At 46.1% G+C, this 14,865-nt stretch overlaps 1 protein-coding gene and 1 long non-coding RNA gene across 7 annotated transcripts in view; one reads left to right on the forward strand and one right to left on the reverse strand.

Annotated features, from left to right (window-relative positions):
- Positions 1-14,865, reverse strand: part of KCNIP1 (potassium voltage-gated channel interacting protein 1) — a 685,047-nt gene that overhangs the window by 141,570 nt on the left and 528,612 nt on the right. The window contains exon 1 of one of the 6 annotated variants that reach the window (XM_083181774.1): positions 12,344-12,413. The exons of the other annotated variants lie outside the window; for them this stretch is intronic. The gene's annotated coding sequence lies outside the window, so the exon portion shown is untranslated. Of the gene's footprint in view, positions 1-12,343; positions 12,414-14,865 lie in introns of those variants that run through there. 6 annotated transcript variants of the gene reach the window in all.
- Positions 1-14,865, forward strand: part of LOC146074059 (uncharacterized) — a 60,463-nt gene that overhangs the window by 16,383 nt on the left and 29,215 nt on the right. The gene's annotated exons all lie outside the window — the stretch shown is intronic.

Below are 14,865 nucleotides of genomic sequence, written 5' to 3' on the forward strand. Positions count from 1 at the left end.
CCCAACCCTTTCCTGGGAGAGTCAAGGAAAATGCGGGCGTCCCCAAGCGTTTTCAGTGATAGCATGTGACGTCAGCTCTGGCCCTGACCAGCCTGTTTCTGTCAGCTCTGGCACTGGCCAAGTAGGTCTGCACATTGTGGAAAAATAATTTGGTTTATGGATTAATGGCTGTGATATTTTCACAAGCTTTTCTCAAGCTGTGCACAGGAATTTGCAGTCTTGCACAGGGCGGGTTTTCATTCTGGCTGGGTGGTGATAACCTGATCGCAGGTTGTCAGGTGCTGGTTGGTTGATACTGTATTTTAATCCCATACATCTAATCTCTTTCCAAGGCTTAGTTAGTACATAGACTCCCATATAAGAAATATACAGTCAAGAATAGAAGTATTAGAATAGGAGTATTAAGAAAATGCATTCAAATATGAATACTGTATTGAATGCAATGTTGTCCATATTTTTTGGAAAAATCTGGACATACCTATTAATTGTGTTCCTTTTGGACTGCTTTTAAACCGAAACAGGTTCCACTTTGTTGAATCTGCAGCCAAGGAAAATAGTCCAAAATGGATGACTTTACAACTTGGATCGGCGAGTAACATGTTTTCCGGATGTGACGATTTTCCCAACAGTAAATTGGCCCTTGGATTGAATAGGTTGAATTTAAATTTCACCAAAATTTGACAAAAGTGCTCATTTTCCAACTGTCAGAAAATTATGGATTAAATTCCTCCCTATGAGTCATTTTAGGATCTATACAAAACATTGGGATATTAATAAGAATCTGTATTCAATTATGTCCTCTAGTTTGTTAATAGATCTATTTGGTTGTCATTATGCTGCTCCACCAATATTGATATAATATGAATCCTATTAAAATAGAAAGAACATTACCACTTTTAGTTCAAATTTGTAGCTTCAGTTATATTATGCTTGCTCAGAAAGCTCATAACTAGATACTTTGGTGCCCTATGCCAGAAAGAGCAATGGTGCAACCCCCTCACATTGAATACATACAGCACATGACAAGAAAGGGATGTGGTCTCAGGGGGAAGGGCATGGCCACAAAGCAGTATTCCCAATTCAAATGATGCCACAGTAAGGCAACCTTATTCACATTACACTCATAGTAGTGTCCCTCATTACACCACACAGTAATGACTCTTATTCACATTACATGACACAGTAGTGCCCCTTAATGTTTTACACAGTAGTGTCCCTGTACACATTATGCCACACAAAAGAGCCCCTTGTTCGCATTATGTCACATGGTAATACCCCTTTTATACATTATGCAAGACAGTAGTACCCCTTAAACAGGTTATGCCACACATTACAACCCCCTTTTTGCTTTATGCCACATAGTAATACCCCTTATACAAATTATAAAACACAGTAGTAACACTTATACACATTATGCCTCACAGTAGTACCCCTTATGCACATTATGTGACACATTAGTACCCCTATACACATATACAACACAGTAGAATCCCTTATTCACATTATGCTACTCACTAGAGCCCCTAAATACAGTCTGTACAGGAGATGGATTGCAGAGCACTGGTGTGAGCCCTGGACAGTAATGACTGCCAGGAAAGCCTTTTAGGGCCCGGAAATCACAAAATAGGTAGGGCTGCACAGTTCCTTCTCACTTGTGCCCCATTCACTCAAGCAGCCTATTGCCTCCCCTGTGACCTACTCTCTCAGCTGCCTCTCAATTCACATGTTATATTGCAGACTTGGGCAGATATGTAATTCTGTGCCTGAGGAGCAGGATGGTGGTTGGCAGAGCTGTAAATAGACATTGTTGTGCCCTGTGCCAGAAAGAGCAATGGTGCCACCCATAAACGGAATATGTACAGTGCATGCCAAAATGGGATTGGTCTCAAAAGAAAAGTGCATAGCTACTCAATAATATCCCCCACTTCAAATTATGTGACACTTAGGCAACAATATTAACATTATTCTTGTTACACCGCATAGCAGTGTCCCTTATTCACATTACTCCATACTGAAATGCTCCTTATTCACATGACACAAAACATTTGTGCCCCTTATTTATGTTACAAATGTAGTCATGGTCATCCTTACTTCAGTGCGGCATGCTGCAACATGGCTTCCTGCATGGTGAGGCAGGCTGCCACTATTCACAGCCAGCGATTGCTCCAATATTTCCTTTGAAATGAATGAAGCAATTCACTTCTACCAATAGTCACAGCCTGGTGTGCCATGCAACAAGTCTTGTTGCAGCATGCCACATGGCTGCAAAGATGAGTATGGCTACATCTGTAGGTCACACAGTTTTTGTACTCATTATACACCACACAGTAGTGCCCCTTATTCACTATACATCACACAGTAGTGACCCTTATACAAATAATGCCACGCAGTAATGCCTTATTCACATTCAGAAAAAAAAAATCAGCCTTATTGCTAGAATTGCAGAGAAAATGAGAAGATTCCTTTGTTGGGTCACAAAGATGATCTCTGATCACATTCTAGAATATATTCTAGTATATAAAACAAGGATGCTTTTGATTTATGTATTTCAGTTAACCTCTAAAGCTCTCTCTTGTCATGAACTGCAGGTTAGCCCAGGGGAGAGAGCATTGTAGCAATGCCCAATTGTATTGTATAACAGGACTTGCCATACTCATGTTTTACTTGCACAAGGCTTTGCACTTCAGCCATAAAATGGGGAATCAGCCAAGAAAAAGACATGAAAAAGGTTGACCTTAATTTTTTATGATTGTATTTTTTATACCGACTTGTTCATACTTAACCATCCCAGTGGGCATAGAGGAAAATATAACAGCATGTCAAGGGCAGAGACTGAGGCCCCGTGCCTGTACCATGAGAAGGGCAGCGGGTCATATGAGGGGATGTGGTACAATAATACAGTGTCCATATCGACCTATCTGAACATAGACACACTATTATATTATTACTCTATGCCCACTGGGTTGTCGACTTGCTTGCTTGTGTCAACCTTTTTGACCATGTTGACCTAATGCATGTCCATGTGTCGGCTTTCTACCTGTAGACAGAATTTGATTAGTTGTTATGGGCAACATCTTTTTTTTTTCATTTTTAAAAGCTTTAAATAATTTCAATTTACCCCTAAGAGTATTAATCCTATTATAGGTCTAGATTATTTGATTTAATTTAAGCTGTATACTTTTCTTGGTAGGCTACATTATATACATTTATATTTTTCTATAACTTTTCTCTCGGTCTTGCAGAGAAAGCCCCAGTCTATGAAACAATTGTTTATAAGCTTGTATTTGTAGAATGCACTTCACTTTTTTCATACAACCCATTGCCACACTGCAAAGTAACCAAAGAGTGCTGGTTAATTTGAAAAGCTGCTTGGCTTACCATTGGATAGTGCATTGTCTGGAACCTGATCTCTAGAGAAGCGAGTGGGGCCCAACTGTCAGCCAGTCTGGCCCTGCAATGGGGAAATGGACACAGGCCCAGTGTCACTTTAAGGATTTGTATCCCCCTCCTCTCCAGAAACCCAATCACTGCTATCAACAACTATGAACTGAACAAAAAGTGTCACCCATGGGACAAAGTTGTACAGTACCTATGATCTAATTGTTTCTGTACCACTAAAATTAGGATAATTGGGACATATTACTGTATGTATTTTATTTGCAATCCTGTGACTACTTTCATCCTTGATTGGGGAAGTGATTTAGTTGGTGCCTGTTACAATGTAAGCAGTGTGATGGCCTTGTATTGTACAGGACAATAGATATGCTGATACTCCACCTGCAAACTCCTCCTCCTGCTTGCTGCACTACAGGTCTCAGCAGGTAGCACCTCATATGTCCAGGGTGTGCAGTTTAGGGCCCCTCCCCCTATGTACTATATATTGTGTATTCATACACACTGGAAGGAACAAGAGACGCCTTCCTCCTTAACTAGTACCCCGACCACCTGTCCCAGATTGTTTTTAATTAGGTTGGAGTCCAACATTCAAAACTGCACACTTTAAACAACGCAGTGGCTAGGATAGACATGGAGTGACTTAAACTTAATAGCTGCGTGGGACCAGGATTTAGCATGTGACATGGTCAGCCTATGGCTATGGCTCTTTGTTTGTTAGCATTAGGATAATACAGCAGGAGAGGGGAGGAGTCTCCCTCTTCTCCTGGAAAATTCTGTGTGAACACATCTGTGTCTCCTCCGTCGACTACTTCAATATAAACTGTTGAATAGTGAGTACATTTCCTACCTGAAGTATTACAATGCCCCGTGCTGCTGCCAGGCGCCCCAGGCGTGTGGTGAGGCCACCCGCCCGCTTTGTGGAGGCTGAAGGTGCTGGGACGGCTGAGGCACCATTGGTGGCTGGCGAGTTTCCCCCGGCCTCTGCCGGAGGCTCAGGAGGGAGGCGCGCGGCTGCTGCTGCACCCGCAGCGGTGGCTCCGGTGTCCTCTCGTTCTGGCCGCCGGGCGGGGCTGAGGGGGTCTGTTGGTCGCGGTGGGCGCGCGTCCGTTCGCGCCCAGCCAAGTGTCAGGGTAGCCAGCCCCCAGCAGCCTGAGGCGAGGGCTCCCGGACGGGGGCTCGCTGCCGCAGGTACGGGGCTCCGGAGCAGAGGTCGCGCTGCGGCGGCCGTGTCCCGGCGGGTGCCTGGTGACGTCAGCACCCCGCCGCGTGGCCGCGGCAACACACGCGGCAGGGGTACTTCGCGCGGCGGGCGCAGGTCTGCTGACAGCGCCCGTCGCGAGTCATTACAGGAGGCGACACAGGAGGATCCTCCTGAGAGAGCCTCCTTGAACGCTCCCCGCGGTCGTGCTCGGCGGCCATTAGACGCCGTCAGAGGTGCGCGACCTAAGATGGCGGCCGGGTCCAGCCGTCTTTGCGGACGGCGGGGCTCAGGTCCAAGTGGCAATAGGCCACAGCGCGAAGTGCAGGCTGAGCTGGTAGGCTATGAGGACGCTTATGGGGAGGATTACTATGAGGAGGATGCAGCGCCCGCCCCAGACCCTGAAACACCTCACTATGGCTATAGGCCATCATGGGAGAGGGGTAGTTTATATGATATGGGCGACCCTGCAAGCTCTCCCTGTCAGGGGTGCACGCAGGGGGGCGGCTCCAGGCCGCAGCAGTCACCAAGGATCTGTGGCGGGGCGGGGAAGGGGCAGCAGGGCTAGGCCAGTCCCTGGAACTTTTGACCCCGCTCTGTTGTCCGCGGCCCTATCTTCAATGGCAGGGGCCCTAGCCCCATTAGTGGAAGAGTGTCCTGGGGAGACCTCAGGTTCACGTTCGGGCAGGCGGGGCTCTTCACTTAGAGGGCAGCAGATTCCGGGTTGCTCCGAATTTGTCCGGGCATTTGGTGGGATTAGCCCCCCGGCTCCAAGTGGTCGCCGGGTATCCCCCCGGGAACCCCGTATTAATATTGCACTTAACAGACGCCAGCAGGCAGGTGGCCGGCACGAGTGGCCCGCCCGGCCTTTGTCCGTTGTTTCCTCAGATGCTGACGCGGCTAATGTCGAAGAAATGGGCGGAGACAGAGCCGAGGACGATACCGATGAGGATGATGTTACATGGGCTGCACAGCCGGAGGACACAGGTGACGACTCTACTGATGGGGGGAGGGCTGATTCTGTGGTTTGCTCATCAACGGTGGGGTCAGGCTCTACTCGCCATTCCTCCTCTTCTTCTTCCTCCTCTGCGGGTAGCTCCGAGGGAGGTAGCGCTAAGAGGGCGCGTAAGCGCACGGCTAAGTATGCGAAGAAGGAGGCGGGCCGCCAGGCGCACAGTGGCAAGCGTAAGCGTAGTGCTGCTTTGTCCAGGAGGGAGCGTAAACGCAGGAATCTTCCTGGGGTAGTACACTGCGACTACACAGCAGTGGTTAGGGGTCTGCGCGAGAGTTGCAGGGCCAAAATTCAAAAAGGGGAATTTGTGGACCTCTTCAGCCTCACCGATGAGTCCAAGAAAACTTACAAAGCTGCCAAAGCGAAAGGGGGCGTAGGGGCGGAAGCATTTCGCTCATATGATAACTGGCTAGCTGGTTTCTGTGTTTTTGCGGCTTGCTACCTTGAGGATAGGCCCGATGAGCATATGAATATAATTCGTTATATTCACATGGTTCACGACATGTATAGGTCAAATGGGGGCGTCGCCTGGAGGACATATGACGAACAGTTCAGGCGCAAGCAGGACTGTTTACATATTATGGATTTCGGCTGCAAAGATGTGGAAGTTTGGATGGGGTTGACCAGGGCCTATGCTGAGACGGTGGAGGCTACACGCCCGGTAACCACAGTGGCCGCTGCTCCCGCAGCTCAGCATCGGCCGTCTGGTGAGGTGGTCCCCCACAAGCGCCCCGCAGCGGGGGGTAGGCCGTTCAACCCTGGCACAGCAAAAGGAAAGTGCTACGCATTCAATAATTCCTTCTGCAGCCAGGGGCAGCGTTGCCGGTACAAACACGTATGCATTAATTGTTCCGGAAACCACTCTGCCTAACATTGCTTTCGGGGTGGCCGTCCCTCTAGAGGGGCGGTTGCTTCATCAGCATCCAGGCCCGCAGCGTCCACAAATGCTCGATAGGGCAGCCACTCCGGTGCGGATACAAGCCATGATTCCTTGGCTTGACCGCTACCCGGATAAGGAGGCAGCCAACTTTATTAAGGAAGGTTTCACTCATGGTTTCCGTCTTCCCATTTCGGGGGATGTTTTGGGGGGTGCGTTTAGGAACCTCCAGTCAGCGCGTTCGCTGGCTTCTGTTTTGCAAGAGAAAGTGGGCAAAGAGCTACGGTTAGGACGCATGGCCGGGCCTTTTCCGCCTCCACCCCTACCGAACATGGTGATTTCACCTGTGGGGGTGGTGCCGAAGAAGACTCCCGGTAAGTTTAGGCTCATACAGCACTTGTCTTATCCTGTGGGTTCCTCAGTAAATGACTCCATACCCCCCGAATTTTGCTCAGTAGTATATCAATCATTCGATGAAGCCCTGGCCATGGTCCGAGAGTACGGGGCCGGAGCATTGATGGCCAAAATCGATGTGGAGTCTGCTTTTAGGCTCCTCCCGCTGCACCCCGATGCTTTTAGGTACATGGGCTTCCGCATTGGTGACGAGTACTTCATCGACAAGTGCTTGCCGATGGGGTGCTCCGTATCCTGTGCCTTTTTTGAGAGGTTCAGTACCTTCTTGCATTGGTGTGTTGAGAGGTCGGCCGGAGTGAGCGGGATCACTCACTACCTGGACGATTTCCTATGCGTGGGCCCTGCCGGCTCCAGCCAGTGCTCTTCCCTATTGTACCACGCCCGTTCTGTCTTCCAGCTATTTGGCGTGCCTATTGCAGAAGACAAAACGGAAGGTCCGGTCACTACACTGTCATTCCTAGGGATCGAAATAGATACCATAAGGGGTCATTGCTGCCTACCTCTGGATAAGATTAACAAGCTGAAGGAGTCGGTGGCTGATTGCTGCGCTGCAAGGAAGATCACGTTGCGCCAGGCACAGTCTCTTCTGGGTCAGCTTAATTTTGCGTGCAGAGTCATCCCAATGGGCCGCCTGTTCTGCCGCAAGCTGGAGAGGGCAACCACCGGGGTCTTACGAGCGAACCATTTTGTGCGTTTGTCAGCCGAAATCAGACGCGACCTGGTCAGTTTTCCTGGAAGAGTTTAACGGTATTCGTATTTGGTTGACCCCGGTTCTTGACAACTCCAGGCTGCAGCTTTACACCGACGCTGCCGGTTCAACCGGCTTTGGGTGTTTTCTAGAAGGCAGCTGGTGCGCGCAGGCTTGGCCGGCAACGTGGTTTGCTGAGGGGCTTACAAAGGACATGCTTCTGCTCGAGCTGTTCCCAATCATGGTAGCTATGGAGATATGGGGCAGGCGCTTAGCAAACCACAGCGTACTCTTCTGGTCTGACAATTTCAGCACTGTACATGCAATTAATAATCAGAAAGCAAAATCCTTGCTGGTCTTGAGAGTACTTGCGCAGCTTTTTCTACAATGTCTCCGCTACAACATTTTGTTTAAAGCCAAGCACGTTCCAGGAACGCAGAATGAGGTAGCGGATGCATTATCGCGCTTTCAATGGGATCGTTTTAGGGAGCTCGCTCCAGATGCTGACGCTGTCGGGGTCTCGTGCCCACTTTATGTTTGGCAGGTCCTCAGGCCGGATTGGAGGGGCTAGCTGAGCTATCCGTGGCGCCTGCTACCCTCAGAACGTATCAGCAAGCGCGGTCGGAATGGGAGGCTTTTTCTGGAAGCGCTGGGCAGCAAGGTAGGCGCGGTCAAAGGCTGTTGCTTTCTTTTGTATGGCAGCTTTACAATGCAGGCAAATCAAGGGCAGTGGCAGCGCGCTATCTGGCAGGAATATCCTTCTTTGCACAGCTGAAAGGTGTACAGGACTTTACTAAATGCTTCCTAGTGCGTAGGGCCATGAAGGGCTGGACGCGTCTGGCGCCAGCTGCTCCTGATTATCGGCGCCCCATCCATTTCTCTCTGTTATTATCTCTTTTGAGTAAAGTTGAAGGGTTTGCTGAGTCCGCGTTGTTGACATTGTTATTTACACTAGCTTTTGCAATGGCTTTCCACGGTGCTTTCCGTGTATTAGAGTTAGTTTCCCCGTCTAAGGATAAAGTTGCTTTGCTGCAAGTTTCAGATATACGCATAGAGAAAGAGGTGCTTTGGTGTAGGGTTAGAAAGTCGAAAACTGACCAGGCAGCTAAAGGGGTGTGGGTGCAGTTGGGCGCAGTAACACCAGCCTCAGCATGCCCCGTTGCGCTAGCAGAGCGTTATGCTCTGGTGAGGCCCAGCATAGGCGAATCTTGGCTGGTGCACTATGACGGCTCTCCGCTCACGAGATATCAGTTTAGTTGGATGATGCGCAAATGCCTGGCAGAGCTGGGATTGTGTCCCGGGGAGTTTGGCACCCACTCCTTTAGAATCGGCGCCGCAACTACAGCTGCGGGCTCTGGCTGGTCAGTTCAGGATATTAAGAAGTTAGGGCGTTGGCGCTCCGCGACCTACAGGAAATACATCCGCCCTAACCTCATGATCTAATCTCTGTGCGTGTGCAGTGGAAAGCTGAGTGGTTGTACTCCTGTGTTACCCCCTACCCCACTGTTACCTACTCGGGGATTAGCTACGCTCTGTTGTTGGGCCAGCGTCCGGAGTTTTCACGCTTTTTTACCTGACCTGACGGACTGAATTCGGCTTATTACATTCGGCTAATTCGGCACCAATTAAGAGTCCCTCAGCAGGTCTAGATGTTTTTTCTCCGGCCGAGTAATCCCCTGTTTTCCTTTACCTATCCATTACCCTTACCTACCGATGTTTGTCTCTTACCTTCCGTATCCAGGAGTGACTTCAATTGTAATTGAAGTGGTTCTATCGCACCAAATTTGTGCGCCAATCCAAATTATTTTTCTTTTGGCAGACCCTCCTAAAATGTACCTGTTCATAGATTATACCTGGTTAAATTAAGCTAAACATTATCTAAACCCCCCCCCCCCCCCTTTTTAAATAATTTTCCCTATAGGTTTGGGCTACGACCGTTTCAAAGTATGGATAGTGGGCCACTCCTTCGTGTACTGGGCGGACAGACTTGTGGCAATGGGCGGCGGGCCCATCTTTTTGTGCTCCAACATGATAAGGTGGTTAGGAGTGAGAGGAATGTCCTGGCGAGAGCTAAGGGCCTTCCTTTTGATGAAGGTGAGATTGTTTGGATTGCCTGAAACACTGGTGATCCATCTGGGTGGAAACGATCTTGGGAAAATGTCCCAGTTGGAGCTGAGAGCATTGATGTTGTGTGACCTGGCTGCTATAAAGGAGGCATGGCCTTCATGCTTTATAATTTGGTCATTTGTGATCCCTAGGTTGTGTTGGAGGGGTGCCAGGGATTGCAAGGCCGTGGACGAGTCCAGAAAGAAATTGAACTCCGCGATAGCGCGGTGGGTGCTGGGGGCAGGTGGCGCCATTGTCCCACACGAGCGTATTAGGTTTCGGTACCACCAGCTCTACAGGCCCGATGGAATTCACTTGGTTAAGGAGGGTCTGGTTATGTTCATTGAGGATATCCTGGTAGTATTAGACTCAGTAGTTTAGTTGGTGGCGGGGCGGGGTCCCCGGGAGCGGTGCCCCCGCTTTGGCGGGAAAGAACGGCAAGTTAGGAGTTTTTAGGCGTTTGTTGTTTGAAGTTTATGGCGTATTTGGTATCTTTCGGTGCGCTTGCCCCTCATTGGCTTAGGCCTTTGCTAGATTACCCGACCGGGGATAGCAAGCCCACCCGGCTGGGTGGGCAGCCAATGTGTGGGTGGAGTGGAGACCGTTTTTCCTTTGTTAGGCCAAATTACGTATGTTGGTTTGGGGGTGGAGATTAACAATAGCCGTTCTTTCTTGGCCACCATTTAAAATAAAATAAAATAAAATAAAAATATAAAAAATAAAATACAAAAATAAAAAATAAAAATAAAAAATTAGTTTAAAGAAAATAATTTCATCGAATAAATTTCAGCTAACAAATTTCTGCCAAACCATGTCTCCGTGTCTTCATTTCTTTTATAGAGTGTTAAGATTACATATGTCAACTATAACATGCAAAGGTCACACATCTGCTATTGCAAGGTTTAAAACAACGCAGTGGCTAGGATAGACATGGAGTGACTTAAACTTAATAGCTGGGTGGGACCAGGATTTAGCATGTGACATGGTCAGCCTATGGCTATGGCTCTTTGTTTGTTAGCATTAGGATAATACAGCAGGAGAGGGGAGGAGTCTCCCTCTTCTCCTGGAAAATTCCCCACCCTCCCGTCCCTCTGTTGTTTTAGGGGTTACGATAGTGGGGTGTTTCTTTAATCGCGTTAGCTGTTAGGCGGGAAAGAACGGCAAGTTAGGAGTTTTTAGGCGTTTGTTGTTTGAAGTTTATGGCGTATTTGGTATCTTTCGGTGCGCTTGCCCCTCATTGGCTTAGGCCTTTGCTAGATTACCCGACCGGGGATAGCAAGCCCACCCGGCTGGGTGGGCAGCCAATGTGTGGGTGGAGTGGAGACCGTTTTTCCTTTGTTAGGCCAAATTACGTATGTTGGTTTGGGGGTGGAGATTAACAATAGCCGTTCTTTCTTGGCCACCATTTAAAATAAAATAAAATAAAATAAAATAAAAATAAAATATAAAAAATAAAAAACAAAAATAAAAAATAAAAATAAAAAATTAGTTTAAAAAAATTATTTCTTCAATAAATTTCAGCTAACAAATTTCTGCCAAACCATGTCTCCGTGTCTTCATTTCTTTTATAGAGTGTTAAGATTACATATGTCAACTATAACATGCAAAGGTCACACATCCGCTATTGCAAGGTTTAAGCTTGGCACTATGAGGGTAAGTCCTACTATACATATATGCTGAGTGTTAGTCTGTGGGACTGTGTTTGGGGCGCAGGGCTCTTTGGGCAGCTGTTGCTGGGCTGCTCCATGGCATCATATCGTACACTTTCCATCACCCCTTTAGTTTGTTTAGTATATATGTAGCACCCTCCACATTTATTATTATATCTTACCTAGGTAAGTCCTATCACATATAATTTCCCCTATCCCTCTTACTATCACTTCAATTTCACACTAATGTGATGCCATGGGGTGGTTCTGCTGGGCTGGCCTGGGGGGCCCTGTGCCCTGGACCAGTCTCAGAGTAGTGTTAGGGACTTGTCCTATTGAGGTAACCTGGACATGGTGGACAAGCCAATAATAATGGCCATCATTATGCTAATAACCTCAGAAATGCAATATAGCAATGATATTAAAAGGTCTAGCATTTATATTTAGTGTGCACCTGCAAACTCCTCCTCCTGCTTACTCCACCTGACAATCCACAGAATCACTGTCAGGGCCAAAACTATATTTTTTGCCACACAGGGAAAGGCAGCAGTTGTGCAGCAGCATTTGAACAAATGAACCAGTAAACATAGAATTGAGGGGGTTATTCTGGTTCACTCCTTCTGGCAAATTCATTCTCAAATGGACAAAACCATGTGCACTGCAGGTGGGGCAGATGTAACATGTGCAGAAAGAGTTAGATTTGGGTGGGGTTTTACTTCAAAGTGAGATCTATATTACAGTGTATAAATAAAGTATTAAGTATTTTCCCTGCCTGGAAACAAAATAAATCACCCAAATCTAATTCTCTCTGCACAGTTTACATCTTCCCCCCTGCAGTGCACATGGTTTTGTCCATTTAAGAAGGAATTTGCCAGACAGAGTGAACCATAATAACCCCCTTAGTTATTTCCATGATAAAACCAAATCATCATGAATTATTTAAAATAATGTTATTTTTTTTCTTTGTTAGAACAATACAGTAGGATAGTTAAAAGTGTCTGACCTTTTAATGGTCTTCTGCAACAGGTAATGAAATACAGAATGGTTTTGCTTTCCAATCAGACATTCCATACAATTGACAGATCTTGACTTACCTGCAAAATAAAGCACAAATAAAAATAAATGCATGGCAAATGATGACACCTTATCTCAGAATAGTATACTTTATAAACATGAACAGCTGGTCACTTTGAATAGAACTATGAATAATTGATCCAAAGTTTTCACTTGGAATTTAATATAATTAAGCAGTATTTTAATCTTGATAGTCTAATAACAAAAACATTTTTCCACAGTAATGGAGGTAACCTTTCAGAGAAAGATCATTTGCATTGAGTCTGTAGTCATTTATTCATTGTACGTAATTCACCCACTGAGACCAGTGCTATCTGCATTTTCGAGGCTAAATAGTTTATAAATTCACTTAGATGTCTTGTGTTTCCAAGATGAAATAAATATATTAAAAAGCCAACATTTTACCAGTAGGATATTTTATTCGCATGAACTAAGTTCTACAGTGTACTGGCCAATTTGCAAAGGACACTTTCTTTTTACATCGCTGTTCCAAAAAATAACATTATGCATTATATTTCTAAATTTGCATGTCTTGGGTTTTATAGTCTAAGAGTAAAGCGGGAAAAGGGACAGCTCCATCGCTCTGCAGTTTGGTGTGGGTGGTACAGTATTTCAGGACTTGTAACAAAAAATCTACCAAGCAAAGATGTCAAACAGCAGATTTGAAAAAAGTCATGTGTAATGCTTATTAGGAGTGAATACAGACTGTATTGTCTGATTACCATTACCAATCTGGTATATACTGCATACCTCCCAACTGTCCAGGTTATCGTGTCCCATTTTTTTGTTATGTTCCTGCCTCCCTCCAATGGCCGACAGTACCCCGCAGCAGGGGGGGGGGGGGATAGGCAGTTGGGAGTCCCCCCCCCTGTTCTCTGTGAATTGACATGCTGGGCATGCTCCCACAGCTGCAAAATGTGGTGTGGCCTCATGGCGGTGCTGCTAGTACATGCCACTCCCCCTTTTTCCTAGGCCACACCCAAAAAAATGCCGGAAAAGGATCTGTGGTGCTGGATTGAATTGTAGGGAGGTATGTATACTGCACTCTCCTTCTTTCCCGGAAGAGAACACTCACAGTTTTCATTAAAGTTCCCAGCCCTACGGAAGAGTAGTCATATTGCATTCATCCTGTCCACTTCCTACTAAAGTGAAGAGAATTGGGAGATAATTAAAGAAATGGTGGTGCTGTATTGAGGTTGTGGGCTAAATGATCCAAATTGCAAAATTTTAGCCTGTTTCCCTTGACCCACAAATTGCCTAATGATTTCCTGATTGGCCAGCAGGAGAAGCAGAAAGTACTGGTACCAGTCGAGTTAGGTGCTGTATATTGAGGTGAGGCTTAACACAGAAGGTCAGTGTGTCTACTGGGCATTGTTAGTGCCACCTCATTAGTAATGTCAAAATATTTTAAATATATATATATATATATATATATATATATATATATATATACACACACACACATTAATATTGCATTAAACTAGATTTCACAATTTATGTTTATTCAATTGTCAATGTACATTGCATAAATCCATTCATAAAGTCATACAGCCAACATTCATATGCTAAAATAATAGCAATCCAAATGCACTAATCTCTATATATAGTCCTTATATACAGTATTCATTCAGTCGGACACAGAGACTGCCATAGAACTAAACTCTAGTGTGAATCTCCAATCACAGCATCAATCCCACTATTATATTTCTATATTCTATACAGTAGTCAGACTTTTTTTCACCTGAGGCAAAGTACAATATCAGCTCTTTGTCCCCCTGGCCCCTTTTGGGTCCATAAAAGAATGATCTGGGTAAGCAGAATATGTACCACATCCGGCATGACATTGATTATATGCAGTGCTATTTTTGTACGAAAATAGGTTCAGGAACTGTGGGCGGGGGCAGAAAGTGGGCGGAGATGTGGGAGGAGCTACAAAAGGGTCGGGGCATCAATTGGTGCATTACATATTTTTTTAAAAGAATACAATTCCTCCCAACAGTGCCAGTAAAATAACAATCCCCAGCAGAGCATGACCCCCGTGCTTACTTTAAGTCACTCTTATGTCCATGGGGGGCCTACACCACACATGCTGCACCCATATTTTTACTCTCTGGAGACCATCGAAAAATGGTCCAAAAGAGCTGGATGGCTGCAGACAATCTAAGCCACACTACAGTCTCTATTGGGCCATCTAGTGACTGCAGTTTTGTAATACAGTACATTTGAATTCCCCCCATAGAGATGAGGAGCAGAGGTAACCTTTTATTATATAGGATAAAAAGCAGAAATACCTTTTGCTGCATATGGCAGTTCTGATCAATTTAATTAAATATGTCCCTATAAAAGTTAATGAATGTTTGTTTTAATATTTAGAGAGTTCATCAGTTTCGTGCCAAATAACTAGTTTACCCCCATTACTGTGGATTCATATCAGTCACCCACTCCAGCTTG

The sequence above is a fragment of the Crinia signifera genome, chromosome 4 (genome assembly GCF_055691185.1).
Source record: "Crinia signifera chromosome 4, ASM5569118v1, whole genome shotgun sequence".
Taxonomy (NCBI): Eukaryota; Metazoa; Chordata; class Amphibia; order Anura; family Myobatrachidae; genus Crinia; species Crinia signifera.